At 44.4% G+C, this 12,846-nt stretch overlaps 1 long non-coding RNA gene across 1 annotated transcript; it reads right to left on the bottom strand.

Moving 5' to 3' along the window:
- Positions 1-11,011: 11,011 nt before the first annotated feature.
- On the bottom strand, positions 11,012-11,436 carry LOC128758212 (uncharacterized). Its single transcript, XR_008414455.1, has 3 exons — positions 11,345-11,436; positions 11,147-11,224; positions 11,012-11,069 (listed from the first exon to the last, which is right to left on the bottom strand). It is a non-coding gene; the product is annotated as an uncharacterized LOC128758212 (long non-coding RNA).
- Positions 11,437-12,846: the final 1,410 nt, after the last annotated feature.

The following is a 12,846-nucleotide window of genomic DNA, read 5'->3' as shown; positions in this document are numbered from 1 at the left end:
CATTACAGTTAGTAAAATCACGACCTCTAGTGGCCGCCGTCGTTAAAGCACATTACAATTAGTAAAATCACGACCTCTAGCGGCCGCCGTCGTTAAACCACATAACAGTTAGTAAAATCACGAACTCTAGCGGCCGCCGTCGTTAAAGCACATTACAGTTAGTAAAATCACGACCTCTAGCGGCCGCTGTCGTTAAAGCACATTACAGTTAGTAAAATCACGACCTCTAGCGTCCGCCGTCGTTAAAGCACATTACAATTAGTAAAATCACGACCTCTAGTGGCCGCCCTCATTAAAGCACATTACAGTTAGTAAAATCACGACCTCTAGTGGCCGCCGTCGTTAAAGCACATTACAGTTAGTAAAATCACGACCTCTAGCGGCCGCCGTCGTTAAAGCACATTACAATTAGTAAAATCACGACCTCTAGTGGCCGCCGTCGTTAAAGCACATTACAGTTAGTAAAATTACGACCTCTAGTGGCCGCCGTCGTTAAAGCACATTGCAGTTAGTAAAATCACGACCTCTAGTGGCCGCCGTCGTTAAAGCACATTACAATTAGTAAAATCACGACCTCTAGTGGCCGCCGTCGTTAAAGCACATTACAGTTAGTAAAATCACGACCTCTAGTGGCCGCCGTCGTTAAAGCACATTACAATTAGTAAAATCACGACCTCTAGCGGCCGCCGTCGTTAAAGCATAGTATTAAAATCACAATGACGCTTAGCAGCAACAGTTACTCAAACACCTTCAATAGTAAAATGACACCGTCTAAAAGCACATAGCGGGAACATAGACAAATCGCATTACAGATAAAACACACACACACGCACACACACACACACGCACGCACGCACACACGTACGCGCACACACACACACACACACACACACAATAGCGAACATACAACCATTCAACTGATACTGAACGGTAGAGATGTGTTGAAAAAAATTGAGATTCGTATCTTACCAAACGTTGGTGTTGGTGTTGGTGTTAAAGCGACAGGTAGAAGGTGTGGCGTGCTCGTTGTCTTTGTATCTGTTTTCATGTGAAAAAATAAATAAATAAATACAGCAGTGAAACGTAAACTATCACTCCAAAATGTTTTTTCCCACCTCCTATCAGCTGAGGCATCTGGTGAGTTAAAGATTCAACGAGCGGGTGCCCTACTCCTTCGACCTCTGACTGATCGTCTGTTTTCATACGCACAGGCGTTGAATAAAACAAAAAACATAGGTAGTTAAATATAAAATACATCGACAGACTGTGGTTAAAATACTTTTTTTTTATTGAACTGAATGTTTTGCTCTCACCGTTGAACAGTTGGAGCGACCCGTTCAATGAATGATCAGCATCCACAGGCTCCGGATGACTTCCCGGTCGTGTCTGATTTCCGGGTTGCGGGTGATCTTTTCATGCACACACACACACACACACACAAGTATTTCTTTCTTTTTGTTTTGGTATCCGGGGCGATGTCCGCGGCTTGTCTGTGGTTGCTGGCTGTGCTGATGGTGTCGGCGACGGTGGCTGTGGAGGTGCGGATAGCCCAGATGCCGACGTCGAGTCTTCAGCAGGGAACGGTCCGGATAGTAGATCCAGAGGTACTGAGGAAACCGGCGTCGATGTCTCCCACAAAGGCCAAGACCCAGAGGGGAGAGCTGAAACAGAATACCGACAACAATACAAATGTAAATACAATCTAGAAGCAAGACCTCGGATAGCAGTTAATATGATATTAATATAAACAGAGTGTAAATGTAGGGATCTACTAAGGATCAACATTTAAAGCGTAAAAACAAATAGTAAATCACTAGTGTATACTGTCATTAAACCACATTACAATTAGTAAAATCACGACCTCTAGTGGACGCCGTCGTTTAACCACATTACAGTTAGTAAAATCACGACCTCTAGTGGCCGCCGTCGTTAAAGCACATTACAATTAGTAAAATCACGACCTCTAGTGGCCGCCGTCGTTAAAGCACATTACAATTAGTAAAATCACGACCTCTAGTGGCCGCCGTCGTTAAAGCACATTACAGTTAGTAAAATTACGACCTCTAGTGGCCGCCGTCGTTAAAGCACATTGCAGTTAGTAAAATCACGACCTCTAGTGGCCGCCGTCGTTAAAGCACATTACAATTAGTAAAATCACGACCTCTAGTGGCCGCCGTCGTTAAAGCACATTACAGTTAGTAAAATCACGACCTCTAGTGGCCGCCGTCGTTAAAGCACATTACAATTAGTAAAATCACGACCTCTAGCGGCCGCCGTCGTTAAAGCATAGTATTAAAATCACAATGACGCTTAGCAGCAACAGTTACTCAAACACCTTCAATAGTAAAATGACACCGTCTAAAAGCACATAGCGGGAACATAGACAAATCGCATTACAGATAAAACACACACACGCACACACACACACACGCACGCACGCACACACGTACGCACGTACACGCACACACACACGCACGCACGCACACAATAGCGAACATAAAACCATTCAACTGATACTGAACGGTAGAGATGTGTTGAAAAAAATTGAGATGCGTATCTTACCAAACGTTGGTGTTGGTGTTGGTGTTGAAGCGACAGGTAGAAGGTGTTGCGTGCTCGTTGTCTTTGTATCTGTTTTCATGTGAAAAAATAAATAAATAAATACAGCAGTGAAACGTAAACTATCACTCCAAAATGTTTTTTCCCACCTCCTATCAGCTGAGGCATCTGGTGAGTTAAAGAATCAACGAGCGGGTGCCCTACTCCTTCGACCTCTGACTGATCGTCTGTTTTCATACGCACAGGCGTTGAATAAAACAAAAAACATAGGTAGTTAAATATAAAATACATCGACAGACTGTGGTTAAAATACTTTTTTTTTATTGAACTGAATGTTTTGCTCTCACCGTTGAACAGTTGGAGCGACCCGTTCAATGAATGATCAGCATCAACAGGGTCCGGATGACTTCCCGGTCGTGTCTGATTTCCGGGTTCCGGGTGATCTTTTCATGCACACACACACACACACACACAAGTATTTCTTTCTTTTTGTTTTGGTATCCGGGGCGATGTCCGCGGCTTGTCTGTGGTTGCTGGCTGTGCTGATGGTGTCGGCGACGGTGGCTGTGGAGGTGCGGATAGCCCAGATGCCGACGTCGAGTCTTCAGCAGGCAACGGTCCGGATAGTAGATCCAGAGGTACTGAGGAAACCGGCGTCGATGTCTCCCACAAAGGCCAAGACCCAGAGGGGAGAGCTGAAACAGAATACCGACAACAATACAAATGTAAATACAATCTAGAAGCAAGACCTCGGATAGCAGTTAATATGATATTAATATAAACAGAGTGTAAATGTAGGGATCTACTAAGGATCAACATTTAAAGCGTAAAAACAAATAGTAAATCACTAGTGTATACTGTCATTAAACCACATTACAATTAGTAAAATCACGACCTCTAGTGGACGCCGTCGTTTAACCACATTACAGTTAGTAAAATCACGACCTCTAGTGGACGCCGTCGTTAAAGCACATTACAGTTAGTAAAATCACGACCTCTAGTGGCCGCCGTCGTTAAAGCACATTACAATTAGTAAAATCACGACCTCTAGCGGCCGCCGTCGTTAAACCACATAACAGTTAGTAAAATCACGACCTCTAGTGGCCGCCGTCGTTAAAGCACATTACAATTAGTAAAATCACGACCTCTAGTGGCCGCCGTCGTTAAACACATTACAATTAGTAAAATCACGACCTCTAGTGGCCGCCGTCGTTAAACCACATTACAGTTAGTAAACCCACGACCTCTAGTGGCCGCCGTCGTTGGAGCACATTACAGTTAGTAAAATGACGACCTCTAGTGGCCGCCGTCGTTAAAGCACATTACAGTTAGCAAAATAAAGACCTCTAGTGGCCGCCGTCGTTAAAGCACATTACAATTAGTAAAATCACGACCTCTAGTGGACGCCGTCGTTAAACCACATTACAATTAGTAAAATCACGACCTCTAGTGGCCGCCGTCGTTAAAGCACATTACAATTAGTAAAATCACGACCTCTAGTGGCCGCCGTCGTTAAAGCACATAACAGTTAGTAAAATCGCGACCTCTAGTGGCCGCCGTCGTTAAAGCACATTACAATTAGTAAAATCACGACCTCTAGTGGCCGCCGTCGTTAAAGCACATTACAATAAGTAAAATCACGACATCTAGTGGCCGCCGTCGTTAAAGCACATTACAATTAGTAAAATCACGACCTCTAGTGGCCGCCGTCGTTAAAGCACATTACAGTTAGTAAAATCACGACCTCTAGTGGCCGCCGTCATTAAAGCACATTACAGTTAGTAAAATCACGACCTCTATTGGCCGCCGTCGTTAAAGCACATTACAGTTAGTAAAATCACGACCTCTAGTGGCCGCCGTCGTTAAAGCACATTACAATTAGTAAAATCACGACCTCTAGCGGCCGCCGTCATTAAAGCACATTGCAGTTAGTAAAATCACGACCTCTAGCAGTCGACGTCGTTAAAGCACATTACAGTTAGTAAAATCACGACCTCTAGTGGCCGCCGTCGTTAAAGCACATTACAATTAGTAAAATCACGTCCTCTAGTGGCCGCCGTCGTTAAAGCACTTTACAGTTAGTAAAATGACGACCTCTAGTGGCCGCCGTCGTTAAAGCATAGTGTAAAATAGTAATCCCGACCTCTAGTGGTCGCCGTCGTTAAGGCACAGTGTGAAATAGTAATCGCGACCTCTAGTGTCCGTCGTCGTTAAAGCATAGTAGTAAAATCACAATGACGCTTAGCAGCAACAGTTACTCAAACACCTTCAATAGTAAAATGACACCGTCTAAAAGCACATAGCCGGAACATAGACAAACCGCATTACAGATAAAACACACACACACGCACACACACACACACGCACGCACGCACGCACGGACGCACGTACGCGCACACACACCCACACCCACACACACAATAGCGAACATACAACCATTCAACTGATACTGAACGGTAGAGATGTGTTGAAAAAAATTGAGAATCGTATCTTACGTTGGTGTTGGTGTTGGTGTTGAAGCGACAGGTAGAAGGTGTGGCGTGCTCGTTGTCTTTCTATCTGTTTTCATGTGAAAAAATAAATAAATAAATACAGCAGTGAAACGTAAACTATCACTCCAAAATGTTTTTTCCCACCTCCTATCAGCTGAGGCGTCTGGTGAGTTAAAGAATCAACGAGCGGGTGCCCTACTCCTTCGACCTCTGACTGATCGTCTGTTTTCATACGCACAGGCGTTGAATAAAACAAAAAACATACGTAGTTAAATATAAAATACATCGACAGACTGTGGTTAAAATACTTTTTTTTTATTGAACTGAATGTTTTGCTCTCACCGTTGAACAGTTGGAGCGACCCGTTCAATGAATGATCAGCATCCACAGGGTCCGGATGACTTCCCGGTCGTGTCTGATTTCCGGGTTCCAGGTGATCTTTTCATGCACACAGACACACACACACAAGTATTTCTTTCTTTTTGTTTTGGTATCCGGGGCGATGTCCGCGGCTTGTCTGTGGTTGCTGGCTGTGCTGATGGTGTCGGCGACGGTGGCTGTGGAGGTGCGGATAGCCCAGATGCCGACGTCGAGTCTTCAGCAGGGAACGGTCCGGATAGTAGATCCAGAGGTACTGAGGAAACCGGCGTCGATGTCTCCCACAAAGGCCAAGACCCAGAGGGGAGAGCTGAAACAGAATACCGACAACAACACAAATGTAAATACAATCTAGAAGCAAGACCTCGGATAGCAGTTAATATGATATTAATATAAACAGAGTGTAAATGTAGGGATCTACTAAGGATCAACATTTAAAGCGTAAAAACAAATAGTAAATCACTAGTGTATACTGTCATTAAACCACATTACAATTAGTAAAATCAAGACCTCGAGTGGACGCCGTCGTTTAACCACATTACAGTTAGTAAAATCACGACCTCTAGTGGCCGCCGTCGTTAAAGCACATTACAGTTAGTAAAATCACGACCTCTAGTGGCCGCCGTCGTTAAAGCGCATTACAATTAGTAAAATCTCGACCTCTAGCGGCCGCCGTCGTTAAAGCACATTGCAGTTATTAAATTCCGACCTCTAGCGGCCGACGTCGTTAAAGCACATTACAGTTAGTAAAATCACGACCGCTAGCGGCCGCCGTCGTTAAAGCACATTACAATTAGTAAAATCACGTCCTCTAGTGGCCGCCGTCGTTAAAGCACATTACAGTTAGTAAAATCACGACCTCTAGTGGCCGCCGTCGTTAAAGCATAGTGTAAAATAGTAATCCCGACCTCTAGTGGTCGCCGTCGTTAAGGCAAAGTGTGAAATAGTAATCGCGACCTCTAGTGTCCGTCGTCGTTAAAGCATAGTAGTAAAATCACAATGACGCTTAGCAGCAACAGTTACTCAAACACCTTCAATAGTAAAATGACACCGTCTAAAAGCACATAGCCGGAACATAGACAAACCGCATTACAGATAAAATACACACACACGCACACACACACACACGCACGCACGCACGCACGTACGCGCACACACACACACACACAATAGCGAACATACAACCATTCAACTGATACTGAACGGTAGAGATGTGTTGAAAAAATTGAGATTCGTATCTTACGTTGGTGTTGGTGTTGGTGTTGAAGCGACAGGTAGAAGGTGTGGCGTGCTCGTTGTCTTTGTATCTGTTTTCATGTGAAAAAATAAATAAATAAATACAGCAGTGAAACGTAAACTATCACTCCAAAATGTTTTTTCCCACCTCCTATCAGCTGAGGCGTCTGGTGAGTTAAAGAATCAACGAGCGGGTGCCCTACTCCTTCGACCTCTGACTGATCGTCTGTTTTCATACGCACAGGCGTTGAATAAAACAAAAAACATAGGTAGTTAAATATAAAATACATCGACAGACTGTGGTTAAAATACTTTTTTTTTATTCAACTGAATGTTTTGCTCTCACCGTTGAACAGTTGGAGCGACCCATTCAATGAATGATCAGCATCCACAGGGTCCGGATAACTTCCCGGTCGTGTCTGATTTCCGGGTTCCGGGTGATCTTTTCATGCACACACACACACACACACACAAGTATTTCTTTCTTTTTGTTTTGGTATCCGGGGCGATGTCCGCGGCTTGTCTGTGGTTGCTGGCTGTGCTGATGGTGTCGGCGACGGTGGCTGTGGAGGTGCGGATAGCCCAGATGCCGACGTTGAGTCTTCAGCAGGGAACGGTCCGGATAGTAGATCCAGAGGTACTGAGGAAACCGGCGTCGATGTCTCCCACAAAGGCCAAGACCCAGAGGGGAGAGCTGAAACAGAATACCGACAACAACACAAATGTAAATACAATCTAGAAGCAAGACCTCGGATAGCAGTTAATATGATATTAATATAAACAGAGTGTAAATGTAGGGATCTACTAAGGATCAACATTTAAAGCGTAAAAACAAATAGTAAATCACTAGTGTATACTGTCATTAAACCACATTACAATTAGTAAAATCACGACCTCTAGTGGACGCCGTCGTTAAAGCACATTACAGTTAGTAAAATCACGACCTCTAGTGGCCGCCATCGTTAAAGCACATTACAATTAGTAAAATCACGACCTCTAGTGGCCGCCGTCGTTAAAGCACATTACAGTTAGTAAAATCACGACCTCTAGCGGCCGCCGTCGTTAAAGCACATTACAGTTAGTAAAATCACGACCTCTAGCGGCCGCTGTCGTTAAAGCACATTACAGTTAGTAAAATCACGACCTCTAGCGTCCGCCGTCGTTAAAGCACATTACAATTAGTAAAATCACGACCTCTAGTGGCCGCCCTCATTAAAGCACATTACAGTTTGTAAAATCACGACCTCTAGTGGCCGCCATCGTTAAAGCACATTACAATTAGTAAAATCACGACCTCTAGCGGCCGCCGTCGTTAAAGCACATTACAATTAGTAAAATCACGACCTCTAGTGGCCGCCGTCGTTAAAGCACATTACAGTTAGTAAAATCACGACCTCTAATGGCGGCCGTCATTAAAGCACATTACAGTTAGTAAAATCACGACCTCTAGCGGCCGCCGTCGTTAAAGCACATTACAGTTAGTAAAATCACGACCTCTCGCGGCCGCTGTCGTTAAAGCACATTACAGTTAGTAAAATCACGACCTCGAGCGTCCGCCGTCGTTAAAGCACATTACAATTAGTAAAATCACGACCTCTAGTGGCCGCCCTCATTAAAGCACATTACAGTTAGTAAAATCTCGACCTCTAGTGGCCGCCGTTGTTAAAGCACATTACAGTTAGTAAAATCACGACCTCTAGTGGCCGCCGTCGTTAAAGCACATTACAATTAGTAAAATCACGACCTCTAGCGGCCGCCGTCGTTAAAGCACATTACAATTAGTAAAATCACGACCTCTAGTGGCCGCCGTCGTTAAAGCACATTACAGTTAGTAAAATCACGACCTCTAGTGGCCGCCGTCGTTAAAGCACATTACAGTTAGTAAAATCACGACCTCTAGTGGCCGCCGTCGTTAAAGCACATTACAATTAGTAAAATCACGACCTCTAGCGGCCGCCGTCGTTAAAGCATAGTATTAAAATCACAATGACGCTGAGCAGCAACAGTTACTCAAACACCTTCAATAGTAAAATGACACCGTCTAAAAGCACATAACCGGAACATAGACAAACCGCATTACAGATAAAACACACACACACGCACACACACACACACGCACGCACGCACGCACGGACGCACGTACGCGCACACACACCCACACCCACACACACAATAGCGAACATACAACCATTCAACTGATACTGAACGGTAGAGATGTGTTGAAAAAAATTGAGATTCGTATCTTACCAAACGTTGGTGTTGGTGTTGGTGTTGAAGCGACAGGTAGAAGGTGTGGCGTGCTCGTTGTCTTTGTATCTGTTTTCATGTGAAAAAATAAATAAATAAATACAGCAGTGAAACGTAAACTATCAATCCAAAATGTTTTTTCCCACCTCCTATCAGCTGAGGCATCTGGTGAGTTAAAGAATCAACGAGCGGGTGCCCTACTCCTTCGACCTCTGACTGATCGTCTGTTTTCATACGCACAGGCGTTGAATAAAACAAAAAACATAGGTAGTTAAATATAAAATACATCGACAGACTGTGGTTAAAATACTTTTTTTTTATTGAACTGAATGTTTTGCTCTCACCGTTGAACAGTTGGAGCGACCCGTTCAATGAATGATCAGCATCCACAGGGTCCGGATGACTTCCCGGTCGTGTCTGATTTCCGGGTTCCGGGTGATCTTTTCATGCACACACACACACACACACACAAGTATTTCTTTCTTTTTGTTTTGCTATCCGGGGCGATGTCCGCGGCTTGTCTGTGGTTGCTGGCTGTGCTGATGGTGTCGGCGACGGTGGCTGTGGAGGTGCGGATAGCCCAGATGCCGACGTCGAGTCTTCAGCAGGGAACGGTCCGGATAGTAGATCCAGAGGTACTGAGGAAACCGGCGTCGATGTCTCCCACAAAGGCCAAGACCCAGAGGGGAGAGCTGAAACAGAATACCGACAACAATACAAATGTAAATACAATCTAGAAGCAAGACCTCGGATAGCAGTTAATATGATATTAATATAAACAGAGTGTAAATGTAGGGATCTACTAAGGATCAACATTTAAAGCGTAAAAACAAATAGTAAATCACTAGTGTATACTCTCATTAAACCACTTTACAATAAGTAAAATCACGACCTCTAGTGGACGCCGTCGTTAAACCACATTACAGTTAGTAAAATCGCGACCTCTAGTGGCCGCCGTCGTTAAAGCACATTACAATTAGTAAAATCACGACCTCTAGTGGCCGCCGTCGTTAAAGCACATAACAGTTAGTAAAATCGCGACCTCTAGTGGCCGCCGTCGTTAAACCACATTACAGTTAGTAAAATCGCGACCTCTAGTGGCCGCCGTCGTTAAAGCACATTACAATTAGTAAAATCACGACCTCTAGTGGCCGCCGTCGTTAAAGCACATTACAATTAGTAAAATCCCGACCTCTAGTGGCCGCCGTCGTTAAAGCACATTACAATAAGTAAAATCACGACCTCTAGTGGCCGCCGTCGTTAAAGCACATTACAATTAGTAAAATCCCGACCTCTAGTGGCCGCCGTCGTTAAAGCACATTACAGTTAGTAAAATCACGACCTCTAGTGGCCGCCGTCATTAAAGCACATTACAGTTAGTAAAATCACGACCTCTAGTGGCCGCCGTCGTTAAAGCACATTACAGTAAGTAAAATCACGACCTCTAGTGGCCGCCGTCGTTAAAGCACATTACAATTAGTAAAATCACGACCTCTAGCGGCCGCCGTCATTAAAGCACATTGCAGTTAGTAAAATCACGACCTCTAGCAGTCGACGTCGTTAAAGCACATTACAGTTAGTAAAATCACGATCTCTAGCGGCCGCCGTCGTTAAAGCACATTACAATTAGTAAAATCACGTCCTCTAGTGGCCGCCGTCGTTAAAGCACATTACAGTTAGTAAAATCACGACCTCTAGTGGCCGCCGTCGTTAAAGCATAGTGTAAAATAGTAATCCCGACCTCTAGTGGTCGCCGTCGTTAAGGCACAGTGTGAAATAGTAATCGCGACCTCTAGTGTCCGTCGTCGTTAAAGCATAGTAGTAAAATCACAATGACGCTTAGCAGCAACAGTTACTCAAACACCTTCAATAGTAAAATGACACCGTCTAAAAGCACATAGCCGGAACATAGATAAACCGCATTACAGATAAAACACACACACACGCACACACACACACACGCACGCACGCACGCACGGACGCACGTACGCGCACACACACCCACACACACACACACAATAGCGAACATACAACCATTCAACTGATACTGAACGGTAGAGATGTGTTGAAAAAAATTGAGAATCGTATCTTACGTTGGTGTTGGTGTTGGTGTTGAAGCGACAGGTAGAAGGTGTGGCGTGCTCGTTGTCTTTCTATCTGTTTTCATGTGAAAAAATAAATAAATAAATACAGCAGTGAAACGTAAACTATCACTCCAAAATGTTTTTTCCCACCTTCTATCAGCTGAGGCGTCTGGTGAGTTAAAGAATCAACGAGCGGGTGCCCTACTCCTTCGACCTCTGACTGATCGTCTGTTTTCATACGCACAGGCGTTGAATAAAACAAAAAACATAGGTAGTTAAATATAAAATACATCGACAGACTGTGGTTAAAATACTTTTTTTTTATTGAACTGAATGTTTTGCTCTCACCGTTGAACAGTTGGAGCGACCCGTTCAATGAATGATCAGCATCCACAGGGTCCGGATAACTTCCCGGTCGTGTCTGATTTCCGGGTTCCGGGTGATCTTTTCATGCGCACACACACACACACACAAGTATTTCTTTCTTTTTGTTTTGGTATCCGGGGCGATGTCCGCGGCTTGTCTGTGGTTGCTGGCTGTGCTGATGGTGTCGGCGACGGTGGCTGTGGAGGTGCGGATAGCCCAGATGCCGACGTCGAGTCTTCAGCAGGGAACGGTCCGGATAGTAGATCCAGAGGTACTGAGGAAACCGGCGTCGATGTCTCCCACAAAGGCCAAGACCCAGAGGGGAGAGCTGAAACAGAATACCGACAACAACACAAATGTAAATACAATCTAGAAGCAAGACCTCGGATAGCAGTTAATATGATATTAATATAAACAGAGTGTAAATGTAGGGATCTACTAAGGATCAACATTTAAAGCGTAAAAACAAATAGTAAATCACTAGTGTATACTGTCATTAAACCACATTACAATTAGTAAAATCACGACCTCTAGTGGACGCCGTCGTTTAACCACATTACATTTAGGAAAATCACGACCTCTAGTGGACGCCGTCGTTAAAGCACATTACAGTTAGTAAAATCACGACCTCTAGTGGCCGCCATCGTTAAAGCACATTACAATTAGTAAAATCACGACCTCTCGCGGCCGCTGTCGTTAAAGCACATTACAGTTAGTAAAATCACGACCTCTAGCGGCCGCCATCGTTAAAGCACATTACAGTTAGTAAAATCACGACCTCTCGCGGCCGCTGTCGTTAAAGCACATGACAGTTAGTAAAATCACGACCTCTAGCGTCCGCCGTCGTTAAAGCACATTACAATTAGTAAAATCACGACCTCTAGTGGCCGCCCTCATTAAAGCACATTACAGTTAGTAAAATCACGACCTCTAGTGGCCGCCGGCGTTAAAGCACATTACAGTTAGTAAAATCACGACCTCTAGTGGCCGCCGTCGTTAAAGCACATTACAATTAGTAAAATCACGACCTCTAGCGGCCGCCGTCGTTAAAGCACATTACAATTAGTAAAATCACGACCTCTAGTGGCCGCCGTCGTTAAAGCACATTACAATTAGTAAAATCACGACCTCTAGTGGCCGCCGTCGTTAAAGCACATTACAGTTAGTAAAATTACGACCTCTAGTGGCCGCCGTCGTTAAAGCACATTACAATTAGTAAAATCACGACCTCTAGCGGCCGCCGTCGTTAAAGCATAGTATTAAAATCACAATGACGCTTAGCAGCAACAGTTACTCAAACACCTTCAATAGTAAAATGACACCGTCTAAAAGCACATAGCCGGAACATAGACAAACCGCATTACAGATAAAACACACACACACGCACACACACACACACGCACGCACGCACGCACGTACGCGCACACACACACACACAATAGCGAACATACAACCATTCAACTGATACTGAACGGTAGAGATGT

This window comes from Synchiropus splendidus, chromosome 4 (genome assembly GCF_027744825.2).
Source record: "Synchiropus splendidus isolate RoL2022-P1 chromosome 4, RoL_Sspl_1.0, whole genome shotgun sequence".
NCBI lineage: Eukaryota > Metazoa > Chordata > Actinopteri > Syngnathiformes > Callionymidae > Synchiropus > Synchiropus splendidus.
This window is presented reverse-complemented; position numbering and strand designations above follow the sequence as displayed.